The sequence below is a fragment of the Pseudopipra pipra genome, chromosome 3, assembly GCF_036250125.1.
Source record: "Pseudopipra pipra isolate bDixPip1 chromosome 3, bDixPip1.hap1, whole genome shotgun sequence".
Classification (NCBI taxonomy): Eukaryota; Metazoa; Chordata; class Aves; order Passeriformes; family Pipridae; genus Pseudopipra; species Pseudopipra pipra.
Genome location: NC_087551.1, coordinates 15,018,939 through 15,039,098, shown reverse-complemented (window position 1 = coordinate 15,039,098; position 20,160 = coordinate 15,018,939).

Here is a 20,160-nt window from a genome sequence, read left to right as displayed (position 1 = left end):
GGAGGAAATAAAAAGAAAGAGAAAAAACCCCTCAAACAAACCCCCCCAAACCAGAACCTAAAAAACCAAACAAAAAATTCCCCCCAAAAAACCCCAAAACCCAGAAAAAAACATTCCAAGCCTCACAGGCTCCTGCCTGCTGTTGGAATGAAAACACAGTGCAATAATGTTAACAGAAGATGAGCCCAGGAATCATTCAGCTTTAAAAACTTGTTGCCAGAATATTTTAGGACCACATTACTCTCTTCTTTTTTCATCGGTGTTAAAATAATGTAAGAAATTTCATGTACAAGCCAACCCTCTCTTACCATAGCTGAACAGCAGGCAATTCTGGCCCATGCCAGGGAAAGAAGCCATGGTGAGTGTAATGTGCCCAAGATGCTGCAGCTGCTGCCAGACAGGGTGGGATTGAGTACCCTGAGGGAGCTTGGCTGATTGCAGGATGGGGACACTGCTGGATAGAGACATCAGCTCTAGAGATGGAAAAGCTCTTGATGTGAGATAAAAGGACGAAGAGAGCTGGTACCACCACATCCCTGCAGGCTGGAGAGGCAAATTCAGGCATTATGGACACTTGGACATATATCCATAGTATGGTGATAAGACTATTATCATTTTTTTCTCCATTGAGTTTTTCTTTCGCTCTGGATAAAGAAGTATTAAACCAAACCATGCCATTTATCTGTTTAAAAAAGCTATTTCGACAAAGACCTGCTTACAGCACTGGGATTACATTTTCTTTTTTTTTTTTTTCTTTCCAATAATAAATCTTTTATAAAATTAAGGCATTGACATTACATCTCTGTTAGGGTAATTTACTCCCCACAGTAATTTTGACTTAGTTTGTTCTACATGGAGTGATATTTTAATCATCCTTTCAGTGCTTATTGATGAGGGTTTGCTGCAAAAGATGAAAAGATTAGTTTAAAATTATCCCTTGTGAATTTAAAACAATAACAAGGAAGTGAACACAGTCTAAAACAAATTAAGAAATGTAATAGACTTAATAAAAGGCTGATATTTTGTTCGATGTACAAAATGACTGCAAGACTTGCTGTGGTGGGGCTGCACATACTTTTATCAAACTATGTTTTATTTTATTTTTTTAATTGAAGATGCACAAATCTTCACCTCTGTAAAGGTAAATGATGAATGAGATAAACGGCTTGTATTTTGTCCAACCTTGACTCAGACGTCATGTAAAAATTGTACCTTGTTCCTATTCTCATCACCTGGGAATAATTTGCACTTCTTCACGCAGCAGCAACACACTGGTTTCAAAGCTTTCTCCTCATCAACTCTTGGCTCTTCCTCAATGTGTAAGGGGGTAGATTCCTTCAAAGATTAATTAACTGCCAGGTCAGAGGGAGTGGAATTTCTTCCTCAGGTGCTAGGATCCCTGCAATGCTGCAAGGATGCCAAAGGGCATCCTTAAAGGCCGAAATTACAGCTTCAAAGAATGACCTGTCTTTTTTTTTTTTTAAACTAAGAATGACACAGTCTCCACAGTCTCCAGCATTGATGTTAAGTGGTAATCAGCCAGATGAAAAAAAATCAAGGTTCCAAAGTCCTTTGATGGCTGAACTGTCTCAGAGGTTTGAGACTTCAGCCAGCCTTCACCCAGGGAGAGACCTAGTAACCACATGCTGAAAGACAAAAAATCACAGGGCATTTTTGCTAGCCTTTCCCAGGCATTGAAGAAATTGTGGTTTTTAGGAAAATTTTTTAGGAAAATTTAGGAAAATTTCAGCTAAAATCTTTTTCCAGGATGGGAACTGAATAGTTGTATGGATCTGGTTCTTCAAGAACACTGGTGACCGAAGAACCTGAGAATTTGAATGTGTCTGCTCTGAGGAGCCAGGTATCATGGACATCTTGCATCATGTCCCTAAATCCATGGGTGGAGATGGAGGTTTTGCATGGGTTCTAGAATGAAAAGAGTAAAACCTCTTTCATCTTAAATTGTGGCTGCATATTGCAGTGCCTTGCTAAATAGCTGACTGAAATCCATGTATCTGTGTGCACCTATACCTATATAAATGTATACAAACTTGGCATAAACTGTTCTGAGTCTGCTGGGTCACTCTTGCTTTGCCAAGTTACAAATGCCAGCACTTTGGCCTGTTGCACAGTTTGTGAGCTTTGCTGAATTTTTCAGCACTGCTTGAGATTTAAGCCCTATTTAAGTGTAAAATGTGATTAGCTACAGTGAAGTGACTTTTTATCTGGCTGATACACCTTTCTTTCAATTTAGTTGATGAGTGTGCAGTGCTAGCCTGGTCACGGGCATTCCTGTTGTGATCTGAGGAAAGCAGCTGGTGAGACTTCTGATGCTGATATAAAATTACTCACTTTTGCTATTGCCTATTGACCGTATGTTTGCTGTTATATACTGAACATGGATGTGGAGAGGCATGGTCTTCAGACAGTGAATGGTGAGAGGTGAGAGGTGTCGCTCCTCACACTCACAACAGCAGCTGAATGTTTTGGCTGAGGAAGGATGCTCGTCAGTGGAGGAGTGGGAGCTGGGAGGAGTGGCAATGTCTTCAGTGCTCCCCGTTCAATCTTCAGGAGAAAACATTTTACCCTGCCCTCTGCGACTGGTTTCAAGAATGAATCTTTGCGTTGGTTTAATTATATCTATTTACCTTGTGTGTGCACTAGAAAGCTTAGTTAAATGTTTATGTGTATGCTTGAGGGGCTCGTATGGAAAGTAGTGCAGAAGCATCATCATGGCTGGGCTTCGCGAACGAAGATTTGGGAAGGCTCTATCCACATTTGTTACAAGCACGCTGGTGGCTAATGAGGCCAATACAAGACAGACATAACCGATTGCAAAAGGCACAGTAGAAAGACTCCTTAGATGGTGTATTCTGCAAGACACGGTTCTTTCTGCGTTGTCTTTTCTCCTTGAGAGTGATCCTGCGTGCGTTCTCAATGGAAGCAGCAGCGTTATAGATGGTGTCTCCAGGCCTCTCAATTTGAGGCCAGAGTAGACCAGTTATGAAGATCAATCCGGCCGAGGCTGAGATGTTGTTTCAGGGAGTCCTTGTATCTCCTCTTTGGGGCTCCTCTCTGCGGCAGCCGGTGGCAAGTTCACCATAAAGCAGGATCTTAGGGAGGCAGTGGTCCTTCATCCTGGAGATGTGCCCTGCCCAACACAGCTGTGTTCTCATCAACATGGCCTCAATACTTGTGACTGCTGCTTGCTCTAGAACAGATGTGTTGGTCACATAATCTGACCAGTGGATGTTTAGGATTGTATGGAGGCAGCGTTGATGGAAGCATTCTAGGAGTCGCAGGTGGTGGTGATAGATGACCCATGATTCAGATCCGTATAAGAGAGTAGACAGCACAATGGCTTTGTAAACACTGATCTTGGTACTTTTCTTCAAGTGTTTATTACGCCATACTCTTTTATGGAGTTTTCCAAAAGCCTTTGCTAACCTGTTGTTTAACTCCCCGTCAATCTTACCCTCTGAGGAGATGAGGCTACTTAGGTAATTAAACTGCTGGACTGATCTGAGCTCTGATTGGCCAATGGTGATAAGGGGATGATGGAAGACTTCCTGAGGTTCAGGTTGATAGAGAACTTCTGTCTTCTTTAAGCTGACTTCCAGCCCAAAGTGCTCAGCAGCGTCTGCAAAGCAGGATGTTAAACGCTGCAGAGCTGCTTCTGTGTGGGTGACAAGGGTGGCGTCATCAGGCTAAAGCAGCTCCCGGACAAGATGATTTAAGGTCTTGGTGTGGGCCTTCAGTCACCTTCGGTTGAATAGGCTTCCATCAGTACGGTATTGAATATCTATTTACCTTTTTTGGGCACTACAAGGCTTAGTTAAATGTTTATGTGTATGCTTGAGGGGCTCATATGGAAAGTAGTGCAGAAGAGTTGCATGTTAATCCTATTAATTCACATTATCGTGCCCTAGTATGATTAGTTTAATCATTTGAGGGCTCAAGGTCCATTCCATTGGATTGAATGACAATACTGGTGCTTATTAAATGGCTAAACAGCACGCAAGTGTAATGTTCAGCAATCTTGGTCTCTACAACAACACTGTAGTTACCCAAAGCTTTCCCTCCACGAGCTTTTCCGTAGTAATGAATAGCAAGAAAATATTTACCAGATATACTGTGCACTACTTCAATTTAATTATGTCTTCTCTGGTTTGAACAGAAGGCATCTAAAACGTGCTTGTATACTTCTGTGGAAGTCTTAAATGGAAGGAATTGGTTTTGCCTGATTTGCATAGCCTGTCGAGGACGGACCTCAGTGTACATATGTTGACAGCAATAAGATGATCATTATCCAGCCCATGCCTCCTATGTAGGTAGAGAGGTATGCCTGGATCAGCTGTGCTACTGCTAGGGTGCCCTGAGGGTTTAATTCCCAAACTTTCATTTCCTTCCTCTATTTTCAGCTGCTATTAACTTTAAAAGCGTATTTTTGCATGAGGAAAGATTATGCACAGCAGTGACAACTTATTACTCGCCTGGGTTTGCTGATTGGCTGAAACTCAAAAGTCTTCACTAGTTGGGCTAAAACATTGAAAATGTCTTTTGATAAATGATCTGAAGGGAAAATCAAGCAGATGGCTTTTAGGCCCATCTCACAACGCAACTTTGCAGAGAAATAATAGTTTCAGTAATGGGTTGTAGAGTTTTATTTAAATCACTATACTATTTAGTGGAAAGGGGTAAATCATGTAGGGTTTTTTTGGGGTGGTTTTTTTTTTCCCTTCTGTTTTTTTCAGATTTCTCTCCTTGAAATGAACTGAAGCACAATTTGAAGTGCTGGGAAGTTGTTCTTTCTTCACTTTTTGTGGTTGGTCCATTGGTTTTCTGCTATTGTCTCTTATTTTGTATGGGTGATGCTCTCTGACTTTCCACAGCCTGCTTCCTGATAGACTCACTGTGTCGTGGGAGCAGGATTTATGTGCGTCAAGCTGCTGCCTACAGCTAGACATCTCCTCTGTTATAGTGGGTTTATAGGGTGAATTACAGTTTCTGGGAGGCTTTGTGGAAAACTGTAGAGAAGTTAGAATGAGTGTTTCTAACCTGCTCATTTGGCCTCCAGGATGGATTAGGTAGATACAGGCTGGGATAGGCAGCTCCTCTCTGTGTATTCTGGGAGGGCAGGGCTCCCTTCTGCAGAGCACCAAGGTGGCCAGTGTTTGTGTGTAGACATAAATATCAGTCCCATGGTTCAGGTTTAAAGGCAGAGGTGCAACTGTGGTGTAACTGTGAATTTGTGTTTATTGTATAAGACAGAGACCAAGCTTCTGGAAGGTCAGGAACTACTTTTTGGAGTGCAGATGAAGAGATGTGTTAGAAGAGCAATATTTTTGACATGTATTTTATCACTCAGTCTCTAAGGAGCAAAGCCCTTTAAGCTGTTTCCAACTGAACACTCAAGAAATCAAATGGGAAAGGTCTTTATTTACTTCTGAACACCTAAGACAAAAATATGCTGGACTTATGTGCATGTTCATTTTCCTGGTGATGACACCTTCCTCCTTGAAACACGCACTCAGTTCTGTACTCTCTATTAGATATTAGCAAAATCTTTGGAATAAATATTGGATGTAATTGTCCAGATGCTCCAACTTTGGCTTTTAGGAGAAAATTGGGACACATTTGATAGGGGCAATTTTTTTGTTTTGTTCAAGTCAAAAAATGAGAAGGAAAGGTGCCTTTACTCTGACATGGTACTGATTCAGTATGGGCTGAACGACAGACATTGGGTATACCCCATGTTCCAGCAGAGGAAATGTCTGGTATGATGTCTTTGTTACTTCTTTGTTACTGTCTTTTCATAAATCAATGCAGCAACCTGTCAAGAACTGGATGTGAAAACACTGAAGTGGCTTACCCTGTATAAGAGAGCTGGGACTGTAGTGTTGCAAAGAGTCTGAAATCAAAAAGACTGAAAATAGGGGCTCCGAGCTGTCAGCAATTTGTTGTCTTAGGGACATTAACTCTTCTGCAGACACCAGGGGCAGGGGCACAATTTCTTGCAGGAGCCAGTCCTGCATCTGCTGGACCACAGTGCCTCTCCCCGGCTGCCTCGGTGGAGCCAGATGGATCTGTGCTAAACTAAACATGGAGGAGAAAGAAAGAAAATGAAACCTGGAGGAACGTAGTGTGACAAGTAGAGCGTCAGTCAAAGCTGTCTTTGTTTTCCAAATTATGCTGGCAGCAGGAGTAAAGATAAGGGGGTTTTGGCTAAGTCTTGTAATAATACAATGTGAAATAAAATGTTAGTTGCCTCTCATCTCTGCTCTGCCAAGAACAGAGGGAAAAATACTCCAGTAAAAGAGGTACAGGTTGTGAAACAGTGAACATGCCCTCCTGTGCTAACATGATATGCTAAGATGTGGTCTAAACACCCCTGTTAGTCCTCGGTAAAAGCAGTTTTCTCCTGAGAGGGGTCAGCTTAAAATACAAGGTCTTGATCTTTAATTCTAATCCCTCTGGGCAGACCTTTCTGTCAGCCTGAACCCCTTTGTTTTTAATAACCCTTTGTGGTTCTAAACACACCAGTCCAGCTGGGAGTTTAGATTCCTATTACACACTGGTATGATAGCTTTTCATGCATTTTGAAAAAAAAAACCCTGAAACCCTTCACATCAAATGGTATGGGTTCTTTTTTTGTTTGTTTGTTTTTGTTTGGTTGATTTTTTTGTTTTTGTCTTTGTTTTCATTTTCTGCTCTCCTTTGTGTAGTTCTTGGTTCCAGTCTTTCTGGTTCTTTTTCAGGTGATTGCAGACACTGACATTTTATTTTTGGATCATGTAATGAAAATAATTACAGCAGGGTGCTAAATTAAACTTCAGAGGTAATTTCAGACTGGAGACTCCAGCCAGTGTCTCTTCTTTTGAGGATACAGCTCCACTTGACCCATGAGGGCATCTCATTTTGTCTGTAAAGGATGGCAGCTTGGCCAGATAGAGAGCATCCAATGGTACTTAGCACCTGTAAATATCCCTTGCAATGTAGGTTGGTTCTGTAGCACCATCACCCGTTTTGCCTTCAAAGACTGATAAAAAGTCCTTGGGAATGATAACTCCAGTGAGGAGCAAACTTTGGAGATAAATGGTACATTGACTTTGCCGTTTGCATTTACTGTGCAGCTTGAGATGACTTTTAATTATTCAAAAGAGGCAGAATGTTAGTCACATCTATCTTTGTTCCTCTCCCTAAAGCAAATCCTCTATGTAAATCTTCCTGTGACCACTATACCAATATTTCCCTGGTATAGCTCCTCTGATTTTCACCTCATTTTTTTTCTTTCTTTGGAATTTTTTGTTAGATGTTTGAGATGCAACAGAATTCAGCTACATTGAGGTGTTTTCTTATCAGCTGTCTCAGATCAGATTGATCAGATCTATTCATGTAGTGAACAAGGAGAACATGAACACTTTCCAGTGCTACAGACACACATCTAGAAAAATTATATAACAGTTAAATAGCCTCATTAACATGAATATTGAGAAAACTCCATCATATTTGTTCATGTTAGGAAAAACTGGGTGTTCAGTGTCTCAGTCTACACACATGTACCTGGCAAGGGGGTTGGGAGGGAAGGTAATTCCTCAGTGTGTTTAGAGACATGATCTCTATATTTCTTCCCTTTGGCATCCACTGCTGCCATCACCATGGGCACCTTCTTTCTCCTTTTCTTTAAAAGACAAGAGATTTTATTCATTGCAATCTTAGCCAGTTTTTTGGAAAATGCTCTGTGAGAAATATGAAAAGCAGTAGGGAACTGAGTGTTGCTGTCAGATTACAAATGTTTTTGGGCAATAGGTTTAGCATAGAATGGCATTTGATTTTAGGGGCTTTGAAGGAAATAATGGAAACCCTGCAACCCTAACCTACAACTTCTTTGTATCAGTTTTTCCTTCTGTAAAGTGGTGACTACAACCCCTTCATATTTTGATTGCTCAGAAATGAGGTGTTTTATCTTGCACACGCTCCAAGTAGAAAATGGTTTCAAATTTTTATTTAGTATCTGTGAAAAATCCTGGGGAAAAAAAAGGGAAAAAACAGAAGAAAGGAAAAAAAAATCTCCGTTTCTTAACAGGAGTTTTAAACACAGCGAACCATGTGGTGGTGCTAAAGTTACAAAAGATGAATCCTCACAGAACCACTCCGACAAAATATGTAGAATGTGGCCAGATGAGACATGACAACAAGTACAAATTAAAGCAGTGGTAAACCAGTAAACATGGAAATCTGAGTAAATCAGTCATTTCAAATCTATTTGCCAAACTGTGTTTATCCTCTGCAAAACCTCATGATCTCCATAGGAAGCACTTCAGAGCAATCTCTGCAGGGCATTTGCTGGGTGGAGTAAGGATCAAGATATTCCACAGCAGCCTTTTTGCAGACAATACAGCTCATCTTTTAGCCTAATTGAAATGAACAATGATGATACCTGCATTTTTTATTTTTCAATTTGAGTACCCCCTTCCCACTTTGAAATTGTTACACAAGAAGACATTGAATACTGAGGATAGAAAGATTAAACACTTACGGTTTAACAGTTAAAAACTGATTGCATTATTTTGTTTGTGTGTTTATATCTCATCCCTAAACCACACGGATATCTTGGTATTTTGCCACAAAAAGAGCATTTTGTACAGATGTCAGGTTGGTTTTTTTCCCTGTGGCTTCACCAGTACACTCCCATCAATTTCAATGCAGTCCCTCTTGCATGTGACAGTGCAGAATGTGTCCTGCAATCTGCAATCTTTTCTTGCTTTTTCTTGCTGGCCCACATTCCTCAAATTTAGAAAGTGCTTCATTTAGTGGTGAGCCCTATGAAAGACCAAGACTAGATTTTTTAAGTTTTCTTTTTTTCTTTTTCCCCCTTTTTTTTCCCCCCCCAGACCTCTTTTAATCACATAAGTGTAGCCCTGGATTTGTGAGCTGGTTACAGAGGTCCTCAGTGATGAAAGCAGACATGGGCCAGTTAGCCTTTTAAAATATATTCTGTAACTAGGGCAGAATAATTGCATTCAAAATCCATGTTTAACATTCATTTACAGGCTTACAATGAGGCACACTGTATGTGCCATTCCCTAATTTGTACCACTCCGGGAACATTCGCCTTGTCTCAGCACTTAACTTTGGGTTTTGTAGATAGAAGTTGAAGATCTGAGCGCAGACCTGTTTCTCCCTCAGACATCCTGCATAACCTTGGGCCAATTACTAAACTTCAGTGTATCAGTTTTTCCTTCTGTAAAGTGGTGACTACAATACTTGTCACAGAGGTACCTCAGACTGAGCCGATTGAGATGTGGATGGAATATATCTTGGCCTTAACATGGTATTCACTTTTCAGTAGACTCACCAGAAATCTTCCTTTTTAATGTCCTTCTTCCCTCTGACTTCTTTCTTTTTGGGACAAGCAATTAATGTCTCATTTGCCCCTCCAAGATGGAGCATGAAGGAAGATTGTACTGGATCAGACTGATGTCCATTTGGCCCTCATTCACCCTCTGCCATCTCCTATGCAATATATGATTTCATGAACTCCTGCCACATCCCTTCTCAACCTTTCCAGACAAATGGCACTACTCCAATGCCATTGATCTGTGCTGGGGAGCAGTTCTGTGGCTGTGGTCAGCCTTGCTGAACTTCTCTGAGGCTTTGCTACGGACTTTTCCTGACAGATGGCCTAGAAATGTGTGTAGTGTCCAAGATGTAAGGGGATCAAATATTTTTTTATTCTGTTCTTTCTATTGAGCTAATTATAATGAACATTGAACTACATTTTGATCAATTATCTGTGAGTGCATCCTCAGCACGTTTGCTGAGGACACGAAGCTGAGTGGTGTGGTTGATATGTCTGATGGATGGGATACCATCCAGAGGGACCTGGACAAGATTGAGAAATAGGCCCATGGGAGCCTCATGAGGTTCAATAAGGACAAGTGCAAGGTCCTGCACTTGAGTTGGGGCAAATCCTGGTACCAATACAAGCTGGGGACATGGGGATTGAGAGAAGCCCTGCCAAGAAGGACTTGGGGGTACTGGTGGATGAAAAGCTGGACAGGAGCTGGCAATGTGCACTGCACTCACAGCCCAGAAAGCAAACTGTATCCTGGGCTGCGTCAAAAGAAGTGTGGCCTGCTGGTCAAGGAAGGTTATTCTGCCCCTCTACTCCATCCTTGTGAGACCTCACATGGAGTCTGAGGCCAGCACTGGGGGCTGCAACAGAAGCAGGACATGGACTTGCTGGGGTGAGTCCAGAGGAGGGTCACGAAAAGATCAGGATGGAGCACCTCTCCTGTGATGAAAGGCTGAGGCAATATGGATGGTTTAGCCTGGAGGGGAGAAAGCTCTAGGGAGACCTTATTGCAGTCTTTTAGTACTTAAAAGGGGCTTACAAGAAAGATGGGGGCAAACATTTTAGTAGAGCCTGCTGTGATAGGACAAGGACATGGTTTTAAACTAAAAGAGGGTATATTTAGACTAGATATAAGAAAGAAAGTTTTGACAACGAGTGTGCTGAACCACTGGAATAGGGGTGGTAGCTGCCCCCTGCCTGGGAACATTCAGGGTTGGATGAGGCTCTGAACAACCTGGTCTAGTTGAAGATGTCCCTGCTCATTGCATAGGGGTTGGACTAGATGGCCTTTAATGGTCCCTTCCAACCCAAATCATTCTCTAATCTACCAAGAATCCAAGATATTAATAGTAATGGGGGGTAAGCTCAGCTCAGAGACCATAATTTTATAAGCCAGGCTAGGATTGTGGGATTTTTTTAGCCATATATTTCACTCCACATGTATCTAGACTGCATTTCATCTGTCATTTTATTGCTTGGTCGCTGAGTCTGGTAAGGTCTTTTGAAAGGGTCTTCACAGATGGTTCAACCTTACTGCACTGAATACTTTTCTTTCATAACTTATCACCAAGTTTCTTCAGAAAACTTTACCAATCCATTGCCTTTCCACTGATCTCTCCTTCCTTCACCACTTCCCACAGCACTTATGAATATATTGGACAGCACAGACCCAGCACAGCCCAGCTCCCAGGAGAGCTCTTCTAGTGACTTCTCACCCATGCATGAGCTGACCTTTAACTGGTACCTGGTTTTCCTGTGCCTTAATCAATTAATAATTCAAACCCGGGGTTTCATTCTTATGCAATTACAGCTTAGTTTCTGTAAAAGCCTGTGGAGTGGGACTTGGTTAAAATTCATTAGGAAGGTAGATTATAACAGTGGATCACCCCTGTCCATGTACTTGTCCCCTTCAAAGAGCTTCAGTGGCAGTTTGAGACTTGGTACTACTGAAGTTTGAACGGGTGATGTTACACAAATATCAAGTATTAATACTGTTGTAGCAGCCTTAACAGAGGCTCTTTGTTTCCCTTCTTTGTGTTAGTGCCTTTTTTTTCTGCCTTTGAGGACTAGAGCAGAAGTGTAGATATCGCTTCACCTGCCTTCTGGACACTTGGCTGCCTCTGTCTCATATTTGCTTCTGCAATCTCAGCCCCCACACTTTGCAAGTTGCCCCACATCCTGTACATCTCCCAACCTAGCGACAGGTTCCAAACCTCACTGCAAGAGGAAAGAGGCCACACTGGGAAAAAAAGTTGTATTGGGGTTTGCTTGTTTTAAACAAAAGGGGAGAACTCACCTGAAATTACTGGCTACCCTTATCTTCTACTTAGTGAATAATGAGTTGTGATGTCATCACCAGGTTGTACTCCAAAATAGTGTCTTGGATACTGATCAGTTCTGAAACATCAACAATGTTTCAGAATATGGTGCACAAAACCACTGCAGGTTAGTGATGTCTTCCTAATACAATACCCCAAGATATTGCAACTATTTTATCTCAAGGCAGGATCTATCTGAAGGAGGAAGTGGAAAAGGGAACAAGACTTTTTGAAACTAAAAAATGCCCTGCTGAAGCTTGATCCCAAGGTATAGTGAAATCTTCTGGATTTGTGACCTCAACAAATCCTCTAGATCATGAGGTCTGATGGAAAATCTTAGACTATTTGAATTTTTATATCAAGGTCATGGAGATGCTTATTATTGAAGAAAATGTGCTTATATATACTTTCTGTGTACATATTGGAGATTTTTTCCATATAAAAAATTATGAAGAAGGGAGAGCCTCCAATGTACCAAAGCACTGATTTCTTAGAGGGCTGCTTTGTTCAGTTTCCTAGCTAACCTGCTGTGCTATGACCAACATCAAGAAACCTATCTGTGGAGAATTTTTGAGTCAAAGAACTCATAAAAAGCTGAACTGAAAAGCCTAAACATGGTTCTCTTTGATCCCTTTATTAAACACCATATCCTAGATGCCCAGGTTCCCTACCTTTCATCTGACACACAGTAACAAGTCCTGGTATTTTCCTGAGGAGAAATGAAATCATCACTGGAGCCAGATCAGACCTTTCATAGCTCCTTATCAATGTCCCATTTTCAAGTTTTAATTAAATTAATTTCCATAAAGATAACATTTAGAAATTTAGACCATTTCTGCTGGCAAATGATGCCATGCCCCAGTCTAGTGGGAATCTTTCAGAGTGGTATGATTCACTGACATTATACTCCAGATTTGCACCCCCTGGTTTCTGTATGGTACCTTCAACCAGCATTTTCCAACAGCAGAGACCAAACCTCCCCAGACCTCGATGTGAGCAACAAGCAGCAGAAACACACAATCACACAGCAGCATATTGCCTCACACAAAACCTTAAACGAGAGGTTTATTGCAAAAAACATTTGTTCTTTTTTTTTTTTTTTTTTTTTTTTTTTCTTTTTTTTTCTTTTTTTTTTTTTTTTTTACTTTTTTCTAAAATGAGGATTTAATTCCTCATTTATTTTTTTCCCTCAGGAAGCAACTGTTTCACAGACACATCATTATTTCCCTCACCCTTGCTATGGGAATGGTTTTCTACAAATATGGACCTCAGCGTCCCTGCCTTGCTCAGATAGCCTCTTTAAAACCAGGAGCTGCATGAGTAAGTAAAACAAATTGAAGTCATAAAATGGAGTCCATGTCTGGTGAGTGCCAGTCGCTGTATCAGCACCTGCTGACTGCTCCAATGCAAATTTTTATTGCGTTCCCATCCATTGCTAGTGTTTGGCTACTGCGGCATAATCCTCCCAGTCCCGAGCCACGATGAACCTCCTGTGCTCCCTTGCTCCCAGCAGACCCAAAAAGCAGTTCTGCTTCTATTGTCTGGCTGACAGCACTCCATGATTTCTGCACTGCACTGTATATTCAAACAAACACTGACTTGCAAGCCCACGGATTTTTTTTTTCAGCCACAAATACGTATTAATAAAGCGGAGTTTGTTATTGCTGAATATAGCAATGACATTTGTCTCATGTTTGTCGCTTTGATTGGAAAAAGCCCTGGCACTCTGAAATGCATCTCAGGCTGTGCCGAGCAAGATGTGTGCTCGGCTTTGTGCCGGGGCACCGTGACAGAAGAAAGAAACAATTATCTCAACGCTGCCAATGTAATAGCTTTTGCTTATTCTTCGGCTAAAGCATAAGGGCCAAGTCCCCAAACACTGAAGTCAAGGGAAAGATTCCTGTTGTTTCACTCAGCTTTGGATCAAAGCCACTGTGCAAAGGCATGATTTTTCAGTAGGTTAAAGAGAGTATACCTTTTTCTTTTTTTTAAATAAATCTAAAGAATAAGAACATGGATATGCTATTTCTAGCCCATCTATGCTGAAATAATGAGAGTGGAGAAGTCTAGAGAAAATTCAGATGAAGACATTTAGAAAAATTTGAAAAACTCATCCAAACCCACACTTTTAGGGTGACTGAAACTATTCATGTGTATGTGGTGAATTTGAGAAACAGGCTGGGCAAAGGAAATAGCACGGGGGCATTTGTCTACAAAAAATTGTTAGAAAAATAGCATTTGATTTAGAAATGTCGCATAATCAATTTAAAAATATCAAAGCAACATTGGCTTGACCCAAATACACTATAGTAAATGCTCCCCCTCCCCCAAATGATCCTTTTGCCTCCTTCTCCAATTTCCTAACTTAGCCATCAAAGGAAGGCGGGAGTCTAATTGCCCAGCTGTGATTGTAAGGAAACGATTCAAACACTGCAGTCGCTGTTGCCTCCTTTGTGGCTGAGCCAGAGAAGTGAGCCATGTGCACTCCCATTAACTGGTAGACTAATCATTTTTTGCTGCTTGTTATGGAGAGCTGTGCATGCGGATGTCTCTGTTTAGTGGGATGAAGTTCTGAGAGTGCTTTTTGGTTCCTGTGGCTTTCATCCTTGGTGCCAGGGTTTTCAGCTCTCAATGGGAAGAATTAAGGTGCTTCCTTTTCTGGCTTCCCGAAAGGCAGATTGTTTATTACACCTGGATGCAAATTAAGCTGTCTGCCTTTGTGGAGACAAAGAAAATGAGAGTGAGCTTCACTGTAGGAACAAAAGCTCCCTGAGGTTGGAAAGACTGGCTCTGGATAAATGTACAGCAAGCTGGGGGTGTGAGTGTGTGAAAGCAGGCTGCCTTCTCATGGAGCCAAAGGGCTCTCAGACCTGTCTTTAACCATGCCATGGCTCAACACTTGTATGGAATGCTCTTGGCAGTAGTGGAGAGGTAACCTCTCCTTCAACATGACCCTCACTGTGCTTGGTGCACCCTGTCTCTGTCACTTCCTTTCACTCCACATCTTCCCTTTTGGACATACTCTGACCAGTTCAGCTCAGTGCTCTTCCTCTGCCAGTGACTACAGCAGATACTTAAGAAAAGGTTTTGAGGAAAAAATATAAATCTATTACCTACCCAAATTTCAGGCATCAGAAAGGCAGAGATACAGGCTGCCTCTCAATGCTCCAATTTAATACTCTCAGATAAGACTTCTACCATGGATTTACATGGTCAGATCCATTTATACCTTCAGCTATTTCAACATCCTGTGGTGATGAGGTCTGTGCTTTAATGCTATATCATGTAATAACAATACTTCCTTCTCTGTGTTTTAAACCCACTGCCTAATAATTTTACTAGGTGCTCTCTAGTTCCTGGATTATAAACAACAGTTGTCAATCTTTCCAGACTGGCTTTACTGTAGTTGAACATAATTGCCAAGCTTAACCTCCCACACATGCCCCCTCTGCCATCCTTTGTCCAGGCGGAAGTCTGACCTATTTCCCAGCTCCTTTGTGGGGACATTATCTATTTAGGCACAGCCATAAACTTTTATGCTCCTAGTGCTTCCTCTTTTGAGGAAAAAAGAGGGTAGCCAAACTTCATAATATCCAAGATATGACATGGTGTGAAGCAATATGATTTGGAATAATGCTGGGATTTAATTCTTCTCGTTTTCTTTCCAAGTATTATACCTGCCTTTTTGATTCTTGCTGATAACTGAGTTGATGTTTCCAGAGAACAATGCAGAACAGCCTCAAGTAAAATTATCAAGTATCCTATTGTTTTACGTACATCACTGGAGTTGTTTTCTCAATGTCCATAACTTCATATATCTCATGATAACATTATCAGCCCAGTACAGCACTGTACACAGAAATGATGCTGATGTTTTTCTGAGTACTTGGTTTTCTCTCAGTGGCTTTGTCGGGAAGATTGAGGCACACAGACTGGCCAGAGAATAAAGTGCATGAGCAAAGACATTTGAGAACCATCACTCCCATACCTGAGGGTAACAGGCAGTGTAAACCTGTCTGAAAGTTCACCACGATTAGCAGTGTGGTTAAAGATATTTCTGTATGGATTTTTTGATTTTTTTGAGAAATAGGTTCACTTTTTCTTTTTTTTTAAACAGCCTGAGAAAATATTGGAAGTGTATCCATTACTCAATATAAAAGAGCTATTTGTTCAGGAAAAATCCTATAATTTTGTGTTAAAGTGTTTATGCTAGCTTAAAATCAGAATGAGAGGTTTCATTTGACTGAGTATATAAATATGTTTCCTTCAGGAACAGACATTAAAATGAAAATCGATTCATATTTACCCAGCTTCAAATGTGGTGTTGTGAGAGCTGAATAGTGCAGAAACCATTTCTCCAGCAGTGTAGTCATCAGCTTCACTCTTGATCTCACAAAGGAATTTGATCTATGGGCAGAACTAAGGAGGCCTTTAAGTTAACATTATACAAAGTGTCAGGTGAAGGGAAGGCAAAGATCACATTTTCACTACTGTGCAAAGCCACTGCCAGCAATATTTGAAAGTCTACTCTGGTGCACTGTATGTGGAACAGGCAAAGCGTATCCCAGGGTAAGCTGGGGAAATCATCTTTAGAAATGTTTCCTTCTTTTTCTCTGGTAACTTGTGGATAATTTGAGCTTGGACTGGTTTGAGAAACCTAAAATAACTAACCTAGGTTGAACTTAACAAGGCAACACTTAGAGGGGAGCAAACAGGCATGCAAATTTGATTGAGACTTTGGATAATTTCATCTCCATGACTTGCTGCCCAACTTTGCAAAGTGAAATAATGTCCTTTCACCCCATTCAAGCAGTAAGAAAATTCAGCTGGATAGAAGTGTGAGATCTAGAGCCAGGAGAGGGCTTGCATGTTTCAGTACCTGGCACTGCCACTCCTGTTGGAGATGCCACTGCAAGACAGGCTGAAACTTGGTGTTGCTTTGTTTCTGCCTTGATATATGTTGGATTAAACTACATGCAGTGGAAGAGCTTAAGTGAAACAAACCTGGCAAACCCAGAAGCAGCGATGGGTTCCCTTGTGTTATCTGTTTTGAATGTTTGTGTGAGGGGACAGTGAGGGTCAAATATTTTTGGGCAGAGAGGAGAGCTGCATGTGGATCTTGTGCACCTTCAGTGAGACCTCTGTGTCCTGAGCTCTTGCATAAATGGGGATATATTCTCCTCTTCTGCTTATCTTTTTGTGTCAGGATTGGCCCCATAAATGTGCTTTAGATATCTTCAGAGAAAGCAGGCAGGGGAACAATGAATTTGCTCCCAGATCCCAGTGGGATCCCAATGGGACCCCAATGGGATCTGGGAATGAAGATGCAAAGATATTCAATGTTATCAGGACACATATCCCTCATAGGTTGCCTCGAGTCCTTAAGGCTGTTTACTGACAGATGTGGAATAATTAAGTTCTGGGAACCTGAGACGTCTCCCAGGTGAGGTGAAAACAGTGAGGGGATTTTGAAGATATCATTGTTTTGCACTCTGGAGCCTGAGTCCTTTTGCAGATCTAGACCTAAGATGCAAGCAGTGATGCCCTGCTGAAGACCTCCAAGGAGGTTAATCCAGTGAAAAATCAAATGCGTAACTGAGTGCTTAAAGACTTACACACAGCAAGGACTGAGATTACATGGATAAATTTAATGTCAGGTCACCTATCTTTGAATAGAAACATGATAAATTTCAGCTCTATTGAAAATATTTTCTGTGATTGATGCCAGTTTAGAGGCAGTAGATAAAGAAATGTTGCTGGTTTTGAACATAAGCAATATTTATTGTAATGGCTTTGGGTGAGTCGAGTCTTTTCGAGATAGGATCTTCTGGTTGAACAGCAAACATCATGTCAGTCCCTCCTGTTTTCATTAAATGTGAGAGTACGATTATATCACTAAGAATAACAGTGTACAACTCGCTGAGAGTCTTACAAAGGCCTTTAAAGATAGTAGTAGGCAGGGGGCATGGGAATGTGAGGTTTTCTTTGCTTTGGACAGAGGGGCTGTTTTCCAACATCTCCCAGTCCCCTACTTACCAGCAGGGACGCTCCCAGGGTCACAACACATCTACTGCAAAATACTGTCTTGGTTCAGAAGAAGGGGGACATTTTGAAAAGGGCACTTATGACAAAGGGTGCATTTTCACCTCTTGCTGCTTTCAGAGAAAAGGCTCTTTTCTTTTTTCAGATCAATTAGGCAAATAAGAAAAACTGCCAGAGAGATTATTTTCCTGGGAAACAGAGTGCTGGAGAAGGGATGCAACATTTTAAAGCACATCTACTACACCCGATTTGAGTTGTGTCACTTCTAAATACCTTGGAATAGCATGGTTTCACCCACCCCATCATTAAATCATGAGTATTAATGGGACTTTCAAGAGTGCATCCACGGGGAAATGCACTGCATCTCTCTGTTAGTTTCCTTCACGATGACACTGTGTGTGCACACTCTGGGCTTTATTGGCAACAGCTCCTTTTCATTTGAGATGTGTAAAGCTATATTTACAGTACAACAGTTTTAATTACCGATACAACAGTGATGAAGGAAAGGAAAGAAAAGGATGATCCATAATTGCCTATCTTTCTGATCAGGAAGGAAACATATAAATGTGTAAGATGAGATTAAACTACTGAAAGTGCATCAAGAACATTATATGTTTCCATGATTGAAACCTTTCCTGGAGTCACGATAAGCACCCAACAGAAAAACAGGCCACTAATTAGTGAAGAAAGTAAATTATAATCATGCATGACAATATCCATATCCACGCTAATGGAGTTAGAATGTGCCAGTATTAATTTTGCAAGAAGGAGCACTTTAAGACTAGGGCTGCTAGATGAACCTCAAATGAACAAGGCTGTGCTCCAGAACTAAATCATCTCCTCAGACCATTGCCCTCAGCATAACAGAGGTAAATCCTGCCCTGATACTGTAGTGGGAGATTTAGGGCTAGGTTTTAAGAAATGTAAACCACTTGCTGCTCCCAGTGAAGCTGGCATTAAATGTATCTGCTTTTCTGGTGGAAACTGGCAATTCACCGAAACCAAATCCTTCCCTAGATCTTTATATCTGGGGCAGATGAGAAGTCTCCTGTATTTTTATAGAGAAAGGGAAAACCCCCTAATAATTAAACCTTTCCAAAACTTTGTAAGATACAGATGTGTATTTGCCCTAATACAGAGCAGAAGCAGTTTTTTTGAGAGCTTAAAAGCACCTTTAGGTCAGAGAAATTGTTTCCCACACAGCTCTACTTATGAATTATTTTCCAGATATAAGGCAGTGTTGTGCCTCTGGGTACTCTGGGAGTGTGGGCTCACTCTCAAAATGTTCTTTTCTGTAGGCTTTGTTTGTGTGACTTTTTCTTGTATTTTGTAGTTGATTAGCTTAGATTGATGCAATTAGCGTAATTAACTGTAATTATGAATTTTGGTGCAAATTCATGTAATCATATATTTACAATGTGTAATTAGGTAATTACAATATGTAATTTGCAATATAAAATGTAATGTCATTACAAAATGCTGATTAAATTTCATATTAAAAAAAGATGTCCTGGCACATGGAATGGATAATCTCAAAAGTTCATTCTTTTGGAATATCTTTAGGAACTCCCTTCCAAATGATCCAATCCTTCTATTTCCCATATGGAAGCAGAACCCTGCAAACATATGATTTTATAAAACAAACATATTTCCTCATCTCACTGTGGCAAGCTGAAAAAAATGCCCTCACGTTCCACCTGCATTTCCCAACTTCTTTTCTACGTACATACTTTAAAAGAAAAGCAGACAAAAAGAGCTCCAATAAAACACGCCAACAATTTGCAGCAGCAGCAAAAGAGCAGTAACAAAGAGATTTATGTTTTGAAATTGTAATGATTTGTGCTCCATTTTATTGAATCCATTTTTCTGTGTAATATTTAATCTCTGAGCAGAGCATTTAAAATGCAGCAATTAAATGCCTTTATATGTTGATGCATCTCTGCGGACCAAAGATGAAGTAAATGGATTTTGCTTGTGGATACTCTGAGGAAGTCTTCTGGGAAATGAAATCTCCGTTTCAGCATCAGCAGTAAACATTAGCTGAACACCTTCATGATTGCCATGGCAGCTTAAGGCTGCAGCAGTGGCACCCATGCTTGTCTACGAGGTCCTCAGTGGTGTGTTCATAGAGGCTGTTCATCCCTGTGGATGAGGACTAAATAAATGCCTGTTGTGTTTGACACAGATTTTCTTAAGATATTGAGGTTATTGGTCAATGGATGTGATGATAGAGCTAAAGGTCACTTTCACACTAACCTAGCAAACCATCTGCATGCCTCAACATATTAGCATATGAAAAACCCCACTCTTAGGATTTTAGAATATCCCAGTAAGCATTTCCCTCCACTTGTAGGACCAAAAGGTCCTTTAGAAATATCTCAATCTCACATTAAGGTGTCTTTAACTTATGATACTTCAAAGTTGTAGCAGATCTCTCAAGCA